We start from the raw sequence: 15380 nt of genomic DNA on the forward strand, positions 1-15380 counted from the left end.
TAGCCCAAACGATGTTAGAAAAAATACTTCACAAAGTTGGATATCTTACACTACCTGAGTTTAAGACTCTTTTGGGTTCCTGGACCCAATTCCAAAGTGCGTGAGGTGGAGGGGGCCATGGTAGGGGAGTGGGGGCCTCCCACACAATGCCAAGCAATTCTCTGGCACCAACAGGGTGTGAAAATTCAACTGAATTCTGACACTATCTACCCGGAGACAGCATCAGATTCTACAGGTAAAAGACTGTGTCCCGCAAGACCGATTACCTCCCACCCCCATACTTCTGACCAACTGGCTATACATCAGAAGTTCCTGTGATATCCTCCCTGGGTTTGATTCATTTTCTGAAGTGGGTCACATAACTCAGAAAAAACCATTTTACTTACTAGGTAACTGGTTTATTATGAAAAGATATAACTCAGGAACAGATAGATGGAAGAGATACATAAAGCAAGATATGGGGAGAGGGGCTCAGAGCTTCCCTGCCCACTCCAGTCCAGGCCAGCAGCACTCCTAGCAGCACCCGCACGTCTTCACCAACCCAAAAAGCTCTCCAAATTTCATCCTTTTGAGCTTTTATGGAGGCTTTGTTACATAGGAACAAAACAGTGGTTCCTGAAGTAGACCTACACATACATGGTCAATTGATTGTCTACAAAGGTATATAGGCAATTCAATGAGGAAAAGGATAGACTTTTTTTTTTTTAAACAAACGATAGCAGAACAATTAGATATCCATGAAGGGGTGCGGGGATGAATTTCAATCCTTCTTCATAGCATGTACAAAAATGAATCTGAATGGATTATAAACACGAACATGAAAACTAAAATAGAATTCTTCTAAAAGAAAACAGGAAAATCTTTATGACTTTGATATATACAATGATTTCTTAGGATACTGTGTAATTTTTAAGATTCAAAGGGCTTTAGAGGCAGGTAGACTCTAGTTTAGCTACTGATAATATTTCAGCTTAGAGTCTACTTATTTTACTACTCTGAATCTAAGTTTCCTCTTCAGTAGGGCTTTTTGTAAAAAATTAAATATAATTGTATATATGTAAAGTATTTCCACACTACTTCTTACGTAGTACACCCACAACGTGATGTAGATTTGCTTAGATTCTAACTCAATTCTGCAATTTTCAAGCATCACAGGTGAATAACAGCCAAGTAGCAAATTAAAGCTGAGGCTTGCATTTTCTGATATTGTAGTTCCTAAAATTACGGTCATTTTTTAAAAAAGTGATAAACTGGACACCATTAAATCTGAAAACTTCTGCTCTTCAAAATCCAAATTTAAAAAAAATGAAAAGGCAGACCATGAACCAGGTGAAATGTTCACAATACATATATCTGATAAAGAACTTGTATCCTAAATGATTATATTTCAATAATAAGAAGACAAACGACCAAATATAAAAATTGGCAAAGTATTTGAACAGACACTTCTCAAAAGAAGATATACAAATAGCCAATAAACACATGACAAGATGCTCAACATCACTAGTTATTAGAGAAATACAAATTAAAACACAATAAATACCACTACATACCTACTAGAATGGCTAAAATTCAAAAGGGTGACCATACCAAGTGTTGCCAAGGATACGGAACACCCAATACTTTCATACACTGCTGATGGGAACATAAAATAGTACACGCACTTGCATAACAATCGAGCAGTTTCTTATAAGATTAAATGTACACTTATTTTATATGTAAACAATAATATAAACAGAGCCACTTTAAAATAGAGCCAGAACTGCTAGGCCAAGCATCTGCCTTGCATGTCTTTTGTCTCAAAACTTAGGATGTTAAAAACAGGGTGAAATAATCTTCAGGACAGGGCCTAAGCAATCTTGATTCCCAAAGAACTGTTCACAAATATAACAAGATAGCACTTATTATGACTACTGGACTGAAAATTAAGAACACTATTTAGAATTAACATCACTATGTTGCATAATCTGCACCAATAGGAATGCCTTCCTTTTATTGATGTAATTATTCCTCTTCCCTTTCTCATAAATACCCATTGCCTTTGTCTCCTAATCCGAAAATCATATGTAAATTACGTATCAGTAAAGTTGATTTAAATTGTAAAAACCGAAACTATATATTATATGTACCTCTGACTATAAAACGAATTCTTAGTTTATGCTCCGTCCCCGCCGCCCCCATCTCACTTCACCTCATATAACTATATCTTTTTTTCTTTTTTTTTTTCTACATTGAAAACAACACTGGAGACTTAGCCTGCTGTTCAAGGCCACAGACTTTTCCCTCCTAGAAACATGGCCCAATTTATCGGTAACCTCACAGAGAAGCTCCAGCGCTGGTAAATCCTGCTGTGACTTACTCAAAGCCATCATTGGCCACACTTTGGCACTATGCCAAGGCTGAGCTAGTTCCTCCAACCCCTGCTGAGATCCCTACAGCAATTCAGAGCTTGAAAAAAAAATAGGCTATAGTGCTCAAACTAGTAGCTTGGAAGAGCTCACCGTTAACGGAGCTCTGTCGAATGGTTTGGTGGCCACTGAGGTGTGGATGTGGTTTCATGTTAGTGAGATCATAGGCGAGCGTGGCACAAATGGCACCATTTTTGAAGACCAGTCTTTAACATCTTTCTTTTGCGTTTATGATTTGAACTTTCTTAGGCCATATGTGATCCGACTGTTATTTGAATAAAATATGTCAAAACAAAAAACGAAAAAAAAAACCCACGACAATGCTGGAGATGTTAAGTCCTTTTAAATTTTGTTCCATTTTCTATGCAAGAAGAGGTATCTAATTGACTTGCATTGTCCAGATAATAGCGACTTACTGATATGCTAATTTTTAAAGAGGCAAACAAAGGAAGAGAATTAGACAAAATTTTTGGAGCTATTTTATTTTTGGTTTCTTCTTACCCTGATCATCATAATCATTTACGGGTCAATTGCTAAGTCCTTTATAACAGTTTTTGCATCGGCAGCATTTCATTCCTCTCCATTACTCCTGCCACTTTAGTTCATTTGACCTTTTTCTACTCTATTATAAGCAGACCAGCTAAGTTAAGACCTTACCTCTAAGTTCTCCTTCCAATCCAGACTTTCTGCTCAGTAATTATTTTTCTTGAACAACATCTCTATAATGGTGCTCACAGGACCAAAAACAAACAACAACGAAAAATTTCAATGTGCTGCTTACTAAATAAAATTCCAATACCAGCATTTAAGATACTCCAGAACTGGGCTGCAATCTGCATTCCTAGACTTATATTCCACTATTTTCTTATGTCTACTCATGCTGTACAATGCTCAAAACCTATTATTATCTCTGTATTAACCAAAGCAACAGAGAGAGCCAAATATTTCTAATATTTTTAAATAATCTGTGTGCAAAGTTCAACTTCTACTACTCATCAAATATTCAGAAGCCCTCAAAATATATGTTTCATTCAAGTCTATACTATCATTAAAATGGTGTATGCCTTCTCTTGTATTATTCAGAGACATATTTAGCTAATCTACTCTATAACCAGATTTATATACAGAAAATGACTTTTTGAACTTGAACACATCTTTATTTTACATAACCTGTTAAGAAATTTTAGTCATGTTTTCAGAATAACATTTGTCTTAAAGGATACAATCTTTATTCAACAAATATTTAATGCATACCAACTCTGTGAAAAATACTGTACTAATAATATCCTTCAGACAATTAAAAGATGAGTAGGGTAAAACCCATTAAACATTTTACAGTCTGGTAAAAGTTCAAGATAATAAATCCTGAAAATCTTTAACTTAAAGGAAAAATATTTTCATCACTACTAGAGGCATACAAAATGCTATAGTGGCTTAAAGAAAGGACAAGTTATATCTGGTGTGTGAATCAAGGCTTTTTGAGAGGATTCTGGAAGGTTGTGTACAATTTTGACAGGCAGGGATGGTTCAACATAGCTTTCTAGGCAGAAGGAATATTAAGGATTGTTGACTGAAAAATAATATTGGCTAGGTAGTTTGTTACCAAAAAGGATTTATTCAGGAAAAAGAAAGGGTTGCAGCCCAGTGCACGCAGACATGGCAAACCATGTGAACACTCTGGCCCACATGCCAAGATGGAAGTGTATTTATCGTAGAGAAAAGGAAGGAAATAAAAGGAGGGAAAGTGAAAATCATACGTCTTTATTATAAACATAGAGTTTTTCCTGTAGGAGTATAGTGACTGCATAGAGCGTGAGAACTTTTATAAGGACTAGTTCCTCCCATAGACCCTTCTAACTGATTAAATTTACTTAAAGTTTCATTTAGTCGTTATCACTGTAAAACCAAAGAGTTCAGAAAGTGTTTGAGGTTTTCAGGGAGGAGCCAAAGTGCCAGTCTGATTGATCTATAGTGTCCATAGAGGGGCAGTTAGTGATGTAGGTTAGACCTCTGTCAGTAGAAAGCCTAGAGTGGCTGGCTGAGGGGTTTAGACTTATGTCTAAAGCAAAGAGCCTGTTAGATAGTAGATACTAAATGCATGGTTGGCATGATGTTTGAGGAGGATTAACATATAAGGATAGGAGAAAGGAGAAGAAATAAAATAAGGAAAAATAGGGAAAATAAGAAAGATAAGTAGGAGGATAACTCAATACTGGATGAAAAGTAATACACTGAGAGAAGGGAGTCATAAAGAGGAAGGTAAATAGAAGTGAAATTTTTTAAAGTTTTGACAGGGCTTAGAAATGTATTAAAGTTAAAGGAGGAGAAGGAAGAAGACTAACATGATACAGGCACTGGGCTTAACTATTATTGCTAAGGGATGTAGGACACACAAGAGGAGCAGCGAAGACATCCTCAAGGTTTCCAGGTTAGGAAATAAGGAGAATGTTTGCTCCATTAAGAGAAATTGGGAAAAAAGGAGATAGTTTAATTCGGGTGTGTTGAGCTTGATATTCTGGTGGAATATTTAAGTGGGGATCTGTAACAGAAATTGAAAATAAAACAAGGGAACCCAGGAGCAGTGTCCAGGTAGGTGACATAGGTTTAGAAATCCTCCAGACAGTTGTAATAGTGAAAGCTGAAGATAAGATCACCAGAAGCTTGTGGAGAGAGAAGGGCTCTGTGCTGAATGATAATAATATTGACAATCCTCCTCATCTTTACAAGCACTGCTGAATGAGTAGCATCATGCCAAACACTTTCCATGCTTTAGCTCATTTATCACAATAAAGCAATCTGTGAAAGCTATCATTATGACTAAATAATTATAAATATACAATGTAAAAAGACGATTTTTAGAAGCAGAAGTCCAGATGATTTCAAGATGTCAAGTAGCAAGGAGGGGTCCATAGAAGAGATAAGGAAAAAGCACCAAAGTTCAATGTCTTTATCAGAGAATGCTGATTCATGCCATCTGTTGATTAGTAAAATAGAAATTTAATGTGTATTTAAAAATTTTGAAAGGATACAGTACGCCCTCTAGTCATTGAAAGGAAAAACATGGAATGTAAAAAACAAGGGCCTATGAAGGTACTTACAGTTATAAACCTTTATAATCTAACAATATAGTTTCAAAAACATATTTTTAAACCATTAGGAAAAGAGATACATACAAATCCATAATCATAGGGAAAGCTATTAATAGAACCTTTTGTTAAAAAAAAAAAAGCTAGGTTGAAGGAAGTGGCTTATAAGTATGGTAGCCTGAAACACAGAACTAGGCATACTTACCCACCCGTCAGAGACACATCTGGATAACTGAGGCCTCCTCACAAGGGACCTTATGCTGTAAAACATCTATGGTGTAGGGGAGCCAACCAAAATGTGTGTTTCCTGTAAAGAGATGACTCTCACAAGGAAATTGAATTATTTAGGTCCGCTTCTTACTCTTAACTCACTAAGCAGAGAAGTCACTCTGTTTTCCTTGGGGGAGTTTGAGGAGCTGTGCAAAGAAAGAAAATGTTGAGGAAAAATCTTTCTCACGAAAATCAGAGGAGTGTAGAAGACGTATATCCCAACTAACAAATGGATTGAAGGATATAAAGATTTTATAGGCTACGCACTGCTAGATTATTTTCTAACAGGATTTTACCAAATAATTTGTAGTACTACTAAAGAAGTGTGAGAGTAGCCAGTTTATGTTACCTTTGACAGGTGTGCCAGCCACTGCACGTTGCCTATGCAATTTTCCTTTTCCCTTTTTTCTTATAACAGACTATGATTTGGGGGTGGCAATGTGCCCTACTTATATATTCTCAGCCTCCCTTGCAACTAGGGATGGCTGTATTGTATACTTCTTACCAATGAGATGAAAACCAGGAGTTGACCAGGGATTCCAAGAAAGTTTTGCTTTCTTAATTTAAATGCTATCTTTTCTCTTCCTTCTTATTCCTGCCTGGAACACAGAAGTCATGTCTGAAACTGAAGCAAGATGGCTTGTAACCAGAATGAGAGCCATATGCCAAGAATCATGAGACAGAAATATAAACATTCCTTGAAGACATTATTGAGCAGCTACATCGATCCTGCTGTGTCTTTTCTATGGGTAATAGTATTTATCAACACAAAGGAATACGCTTTCTCTCTTTAATGATTTCAGCTTTGAATTATAAGGCTTATATATGTCTGGTTTGTATTTGCAAATTAATTTACTCTACTCTTTTATTTCACATGTCTTTCTTTTAAATAACCTGATTTTATTTTACATTCCAATCTCAGTCTTTGACTTTTTACTAAGAGAGTTAAGTTCATTTACATTTACAATCATAATTCTTGTATTTATGTATTTGGTTGCAAGATGTGGAAACTCATCTTGAATTAGCTTAGGCAAAATGGAAATTCAATGGCTCCTGCAACCAGAAAAGGCAAGAGTGCTGCTAGAGGTCCACCGAGCCAGAGACTGGATGCTTCTGAGATCCTTTTGCTCTGCCTCCCTGCTTTGCTTCTCCCTAACTGCTTTTGTCCCCACACACCACTCCACACATCTTCCCAGCTTTATCTTCAATGCAAAAAAAACCCTTTAGTGCAGGTCCTGTTGCACAGACCCTGAGGAGTATAATGTTCACAGTTTGCGCCAGGTGTTTATGTGTCTACGCGCTAAACCAGTTCCCAGAGCCAGGAGGTGAGTAGGTAGGGATGATAAGGTTCTGGGATTAACCCAATTTAAGTCAGATAATCACTTCTAGATAATCTAGACCAGGTGAGTAAGATCACGTCAAATGATGATATCTCCATTGGAAGTCTATGATTAGAGGTAGGATGGGGGCTTTTCTTACAAAAATGCAGGGATACTGGACAGAAAAGGATGTAAATGACTATTTTAACTGTTACACTTATTTTATACTTCCTGAGTTTTAATATCTCTCTTCCTTTTAGATATGGGCTATTAGTTTGTTCTTATTCTCCGGACTAATTAAAAAGGAAAGTATCCTGTTTGCCATCTAATTATTAAAATTGAGAGCAACATAAGGACTTTACTTTCTTTTATAAAGGATGTGAACCCCAGGTCTTTGTTCATTTGATGAAGCTTCTCCATTCTCTTCTGTGTTTGTTTCTTTTTTCTTTTTCATTTAGACTGTAGTCATAAACTGCATCATGTCTCTGTGATGAATAGTACAAGTCTGTTTCAAGTAATATTATTTCAAATTTATACACTATTTGTATAAATTCAATTTATTTCTATATATTTAACTTATCTTATCGATCACTCTAATCCCTTCAGCCACCACTTTGTTTTCTTGAATTTAAATTTTGTTAATAAGTCAGGGTTCTGATCAGGCCTTTAGGACATTTATTTTGGGAAATAGTCTAGTTTCTGAGTCTTTGGATACTAAAATGTCATTCCTACCTGATAATAAATGGCCTAGATACCTCAGAATGGGTGGAACATCAATAACTTCAGTTACTGAGTCACAGTCACCGTGGCAATAAGTAATGAGCAAGAACAAGGTTCTTATATTTCAATCCTCCATCACAGACATATAGGCAGGATTCTTTTGTTTCTTGACAGTATTTGACTACATCTTTTATTTTACCATATGTTTATAGAAGATTTTCCTCATTTAATATATTTTTTCTTTGTGTGTATGTGTGTATGTGCATGTGTGTGTCTTTTTCACCATTTTCGATAGAAGATGAGATTAGTTCTGTGATTCTACATCCAGGTTTGGCAGCTTCAGAGTATGAACAAAAAATAAATAAATGTCAGGTATTTCCTAAGCTCTAGTCTGACAAACAGGCTATGGCACAAGTTCATATACTGATGAGAGAGTCCAGTCTAGTGTTCAAACAAGAGCACTACGGGCAAGATGTTCATAGAGTCACAATGGATGGGAAGGAAAATGAAGTTGCAGGAGGTATATGTTCTGAAAGAAAAGGCAAAAGTAAAGAATTGAATCTATTATTGGATAAACAGGATCCGTAGGAGTGAAAGAATGGTATACTGTGATCGGAGAGAGAAATGTCAGAATTGGAGATCTCATATCATATTGCTCATATCCATTCCTTAATTCAATGTTTCCGTTTTATCCTACATTCAAATTTAATTTGATTGGCACAGTTATTATCGGTCTGATGCCATTAGTCTATTATTGGGTTGTCTTTCCTTCTATTTTTTTTTAAAAAATTTTATCTCTGGTTCATTCGAATGTCATATGTATTGCTTATTTTCCATAAGTAGATTCTTAAGCACCCTTTCCAGCTTTCTTTATGCAAATCTACCCTAATTGAGTCAAGAATAAGATACCCATTTTCTCCTGTAAGCATAATGCCCCCTCTGTTTTAACCATCAGCTTTGGTTTTTGAATTTTCATTCTCAGTGTAAACAATATGCCAAAAAAATTTGTAATTATGCATATGCAGGGAAAACAATGTTCATGTCTGTTCTAAAGAAGGGAAGAATTAAAAGGGTAAACTAATGTTAACTCCAGCTATGTAAACACATACTTGCTATGCACGCCACAGAGCATTCAGACTGATGAAAAAGCTCTCCATGATTCCCTGATTACATAATTCATCTTTATAATTTATGTTCCACTACATACCCTGCAGAATATTTCATGGACTGCTTAATTATAGTTGTGACAAAGCCCAGACTCAAACTTTGTCGTTTAAATTCCAAATTGTGTTCTCTCTACTATTCCACATTGCATCTTTATTTGTGTCTTATGCGCCCTCTGAGACAGTAACTTCCTCAAGGGCTTGAGGGCAGACATTCAATATATTTGTGGATTAAATTTGTGTTTAAAGGACTTGTATAGAAAGAGGTTGAATGAAGAATTAATTCTATTGCTAGAATATAATTTCTTTATATATAAACGCATTTTATTTTATTTATTACATATAATAAAATTTAAATTAATTATATATAATATAAATATTTATATTTATATATTAAATGTGGTAGCAATACTAAAACCCACAAAATAAGGAGGAAAAGTTTGAATTGAAATTATACCTGTGGTTCAAATATTTAGTCAGAAAAATACAAATATACTGGCAAATCAAATCTTCCTCCAATAACTTACATATATAGTCATTGTTACTTAAACTATTCTTCAATTTTCACCTTAGTTTGAACTTTATACAAAGACATCCGCACATAATTTCTATAACTGGGAACAATCTCTGACTATGGTTTCTTATCTTTTTCTCAAACATTTCATCTTGAGCATGTCCTAGGTTAGTCAATACAGGCACACAGTTAGTCATTTGTGATTGCATAATATTCCATCTTTCCCCTATTTTGAATATGTACTTTGTTTCTAATGTTTTTTACTACTATAAATTATACTACAAAGAACATTTTTGCACTTCTGTCTGTGTCTGCGTCTTTGATCATTTCCCTGGGATAAATCCCTACACCAGCCAGGATTTTAGCAGGAAACTGATGGCATTTCAAAGTCTTCAGTTTGAGGGATTTTAATAAAGAGACTGATTACAAGAGGTATGGGCAGGGTTAAGGGAACCAACAAGGAACTCAGGGATTAGCAAACAATCTCTCATCACCCCTAGACCTGAGGGAGAAGCGGGGAACAGATACAATGTAGCAGAGCAGGAAGAAAGCCTCAGCTAAACCCTTGGGGCTACCCCAGGGGAACTGTGGCCTTAAAGTCATGCTTCTCAAAGTGTGGTTCTCACACCAGCAGCATCAGCAATATCTGAGAACCTATTAGAAATATAAATTCTCAGGCCCTACCTTATCCTACTGAATCAGAAACAAAGCACTCAGATGATTCTGATGTGTTGACATTTGAGAACATTGCCTTTGAAAAACAAAGTCACTCACAAAAACCATGGAAGCAGAGAGGGGACAGGCGGGTGGAAGTAAATGTCCCCAGATTTCACTTCTACCTGCTTTTCTCCTTTCAGTGCCTTCATTGGCTAAAGCCAACTAGAAGCTAGAGAGCAAAGAGCCCAGGACCTAAGCCATGGACAACACAGAGTAGGATCGAGAGGGGTGGAGCATGATATGGAGAGGCAAATGAAGAATAACCAGCGCAATCCCTAAATCTAGATTCACTGAATCAAAAATGTTTATATTTTTGATCAAAATATTTTTATACTTTTAATGCATATCAGCAAGTTGTTTTTCATTAAAAAAACCTCATAAACAACACTTTTAATAGCAGTGGCTAAGACTGCAAGTCTGGTGGAATTCTTGCTAACTTTGAATGAGTTTAAAAGTAAAGTATATTTTGGTTTTGTAAATTAGCAATGATATCTGTTTTATGTAATTTGCATTTCTTCATTTAAAATGAGATGATTTTTAGAAATATATGTTTATTGCCATTTGCATTCTTCCTGGATTTTCTATTTATGTACTTTGCCCATTTTTCTATTGTGATTATTTTTTTTCTAATAGAGCTCTTTTTCAATACCAAGATGATTTCTTCTCTCTGTGCCATAGTTGTCACGGGTATTTTTCTGTTTGTCATTTGTATTTTATTTTTGATATATGGAAATTTTACATGGTCAAATTTATTAATATTATTCTCTCTAATGTATTTTACTTGGTTAGCCTTTTCCTCTTTAAAATTTATTTCTTTGGACCATGACGATGATTCATTACTTAGCTTTTATATCAGTTTCCTATCACTGCTTCATAATTTGTGGCATAAGAAAATATGGATTTATTATCTTACAGTTAAGGGCTGAGAAGTTCAAAATTGATCTCATTGGACTAAATTTAAGGTGTAGACAGGGCTGTGTATCATCTGGAGGCTTTAGAGGAGAAACTGTTTCCTTGCCTCTTCCTCTTTCTAGAGGCCACCTGTATTCCTTGGCCTGTGGTCCTTTCTTCTATCTTAAAAGCATATTACTCTCATTTCTGCGTCTGATGTCACATCTCATTCTCTAGCTCTGATGCTCCTGCCTCCCTCTTTTAGTTTTAAGGACCCTCATGATCATGTTGGCCCACCTGGATAATCCAGGATAATCTCATCATGTCGAATCTTAACTTAATCACATTGGCAAAATCTCTTTTGCACATAAAGTAACATATCCACAGGTTCTGAAGATTAGGACATGGACATCTCTGAGGACATCATGCACAGCCCCCACCACCCCATCCTCGCCTCCTGCCCAGTGTAGAAACTTACCTAGGTACCTTGCCCTGACTCTCCTTCAAGAGATATTTTCCAGACACTATTTCCAAGTTGACATTACCTTTTTTAAAGAACAATTTTATCATCTCCTTTATTTTTTAAATCACCTACAGAACATTAAACTATCTTGTTGACTAGGACAATGTTCCTTATAGCCCGAAGAGCAGTTTCTATGACCAAATTCCCCATCTTTGTAAACTATTTTCTTTACTGAATCCCATGAACTATTTTGAATATCTACAGCTAATTATTTGTGAAGTTAAATATCTGCCAAATGTCACACTATCTCTTATTCTGTGGTAACTTCCAATTTTCATCACACTTGGAGCACGAAACCTCAATTATAAAGGAGTCCATCATATTTAATATTCACGATTCAAGCAGTATATCCCTATCTGTTGGAATGAACATTTACTTTCTTACTCACTGTCACTGTGCTTAGTACTGGGGATAGAAACAAAAATAAGAAACCATCTTTGTCCTCAAGTTCATGGGGAAAACATGGTTCCAATAGATTTTGTCATATTTTTTTCAAATCAAAAATAAAATCAGAACTTCATATGTTTATTTTTTTTCTTAACGTGTAAGTTCATTGAGAACTTAGATTCTGTGTTGTGTGTATATTTGTACATGCATATTTATAGATGCACTATATATTCTGAAAGGAGAATGCAGTATAGTAAGACATAAGTTCGAATCTACCACTTATTTGCTTTGTGATCTTATTTGAGTAATTTAACTTCTATGAGCCTTAGTTACATAGTCATAAAATGTGAGTGAGAGTACCCACCTTCCCAGGACTTTGTAAGGATTAAATAAGATAACATATGCAAAGGATTTAGAATAGCTTGGCATATAGTCAGTTCTCAAATGTGTGGGTGAAGTCAGAATGTAAAGTAGAAATGGTGTCCTTATATTGCAGAGGGATTAATAGCACACACTTCATAGCCGGGCTGCTGGGTTTAAAATCCTAGCTCTACAATTTACCAGCTTCGTGACATTGACTATAAAATGGGGATATTATTATTATTATTATTATGGTCATCGTAAAAAATTATATGAGTTATATAACACATGTAGAATGCTCACAAGAGTGCCTGTCACCAAGTATATGCCATGTAATTGTTGGCTCTAATTGTACATCTCCCTAAACTTATGGTTCCTCTAACAGGCTAGTGTATTAGTTATATAAAATAATATAGTTACATTAATTGTATGAACTTATAGTTTATCAAAATGAGATATTTCAGTTCTATTATAAGAAAGCCTCTCCAGCTTTATTATAAATAGTATTTGCTTGGTATATATATTTTCCACCCTTTTACTTTTAACCTATCTAATTCTTCATATTTAAAATACTTTTTGTATAGACAGCACTACTGAATCTTCCTTTTTAAAATCTAATCTGACAATCTCTGCCTTCTAAATGGAATATTTAGACATTTATATTAATGTAATTAAAGATATTGTTGGCTTTAAGTCTACTATTTTGCCATTTGTCTTCTATTTATTACATCTACGGGCCTTCTATACGCTCTCTTTTGGATTGTGTATTTTTTAGTATTCCATTTTATTTCCATTATGTTTATTAACTCTACCTCTTTATTTTATTTTTAGTATTTTTTCTAGGATTTGAAGATTCAGCTTTAACTTAGTATAGTCTACCTTCAAATACTATTGTCCTATTTCACATATCATGAAGAACCTTATTGTCACATACTTCTGTCTCTTCCAACTTATTTTTTGTGCTATTGCTGTTATATCTATTACTTTAATATAGTATAAATTTCACAATACATTGTTATTTTTGCTTAAAAGAGTCAATTATTTTTAAAGAAAAATTTTAAAGGAAAACAGATGATTTTATTTTTATCCACATATTTAGTATTTCTGATTTTCATCTGGTATAATTTTTCTTACATAACTTCCTTTCATATTTCTTGTAATATAGATCTTCTGGTGACAAATATTTTTCAACTTTTGTTTTAAAATTTTTCATTTCATTTTAATTAATTATTTATTTGTTTGTTTTTAGGCAAGGCAACTCTTGGTTGACCTCATAGATTGCAAGGACCTTGTTAGTTAACGATTCCTTATTTTTTTTAGTTTTTTACGCCTACAGCACCTGGTCTTTCTAGGTGGTCTCCCATCCAAGTACTAACCAGGCCCAACTCTGGTTAGCTTCCGAGATTATACGAGATCGGGCTTATTCAGGACAGCATGGCCATAGACTAATTTTAATTATTAAAGGACATTTTCATTGAATATAGAATTCCAGTTTGATTTTTTTGCTTTCAGCCCTGTAAAATTTATTTTCTCTAACTTCAATTGTTTTTAGAGAGAAATCTTAAGTTTATTCCCCTGTAAATAACATGAGGAATTTTTTACTCTCTGCTTGCTTTATAGATATTTCTCTTTATAACTCATTCTCAGCAGTTTGATTAAGATGTGCTTTGGTGTAGTTTTCTTTGTATTTATTTTGCTTGTGGTTTGTTGAGCTTCTTGGATCTACGAGTTTATAGTTTTGAACTAATTTGGAAGTATTTCAGACATTTGTTTTTCAAGTATTTTTGTCTTCCTCCTCTCCCTCCCTCTTTCTGGAACTCCAATTACATATATGTCGATCTGCTTAATATTGTTTCACAGGTCACTGAGGATATTTTTTTTTTTCAGTCCTTTTTCCTTCTTTGTGCTTTAGTTTAGAAAATTTCTAATGTTACATCTTTAAGTTTACTGATCTTTTTTTAATAATACCTAATCTGCTCTTGAGCCCATTTAGTGAAATTTCATGTAGAATATTGTACTTTTCAATGTAGAAGTTCAATTGTTTTTTTTTTGCTTCTCTCCTCACTATATTCTTGTTTTTCTTTACACCCCTTAGCGTATTTAAAATTGGTGCTTGAAATTCCCGCTTTTCTGTCATTTCTTGATCTTTTTCTATCAACTTGTTTGATTTTTAATTTATGTATTACCTTTTCCTGCTTCTTCACATGCCTAGTAATTTTTTACTGGATGCCGCACATTATGAATTTTAGGTTTCGAATGTCTGGATTTAAAATTTTTTTAGTGTTGAATCTTGTTTTGAAGGGAGTTCATATACTTGCATATTAGTTTGATTCTTTTGAATCTTGTTTTTAGGCCTTGTTATGGTAGATCTAGGGTAGTCTTTACTCTAGAGTTATTTTTACCCTGCCACTAAAGGATTATCCTTCTGGAATCTCTACTCAATGCCTCAGGTGTTCAACTAGTTCTCTTCGCCTTGTCTAGTTGAAACTCAAATGTCTCCTGGCTCTGTGTGACTCTGGGAATTTTTTAGCTTATAGCTTCCCAGAAGTTATTTAACCAGCTTTGTGAAGTTTTCCCTTATGAATTTTCAGCTCGGTATTCAGAAACAGGGTCAAGGCGACATTTACGAAGACTTTCTGAACTTAGAAGAATTTTTTTTTACATAATCTCTCTTCTTAGTCCTTTGCTCCGCAAATTCCAGATGTCTCAGTTTCTCCAATCTCTGTCATCTCAAAGACTACTTTGATCTACTTAGATTCTCTCCCTAGCATAGTCAGGCACTTACGAAAGTGCCTTCATAAAAAAAATCCAGAGTGATCACTGGTCTTAAATAATGTTTCCTTTCTTCTAGTGTTTACAAACTTGCACTTCCTATTGTCTAACATCTTAAAATAAATATTTCTTACATTTTGTCAAATTTTCTAGTTTATAATAGGAGGACAAGTCTAGAGTCTAGTACCAGTTACTCCATCACAACCAGCAGAGGAAGTTTTAGTTTCAATAATTATCTACTCATCATGGC

The 15380-nt window shown here is 34.8% G+C and overlaps 2 pseudogenes; one reads left to right on the forward strand and one right to left on the reverse strand.

The window, feature by feature from the left end:
* The first annotated feature begins 2294 nt into the window (after positions 1-2294).
* LOC107508207 lies at positions 2295-2688 on the forward strand (annotated as a pseudogene).
* Positions 2689-13685: 10997 nt separating this feature from the next.
* Positions 13686-13804, reverse strand: LOC118613902 (annotated as a pseudogene).
* Positions 13805-15380: the final 1576 nt, after the last annotated feature.

Source organism: Rousettus aegyptiacus, unplaced genomic scaffold (assembly GCF_014176215.1).
Source record: "Rousettus aegyptiacus isolate mRouAeg1 unplaced genomic scaffold, mRouAeg1.p scaffold_m13_p_2, whole genome shotgun sequence".
Classification (NCBI taxonomy): Eukaryota; Metazoa; Chordata; class Mammalia; order Chiroptera; family Pteropodidae; genus Rousettus; species Rousettus aegyptiacus.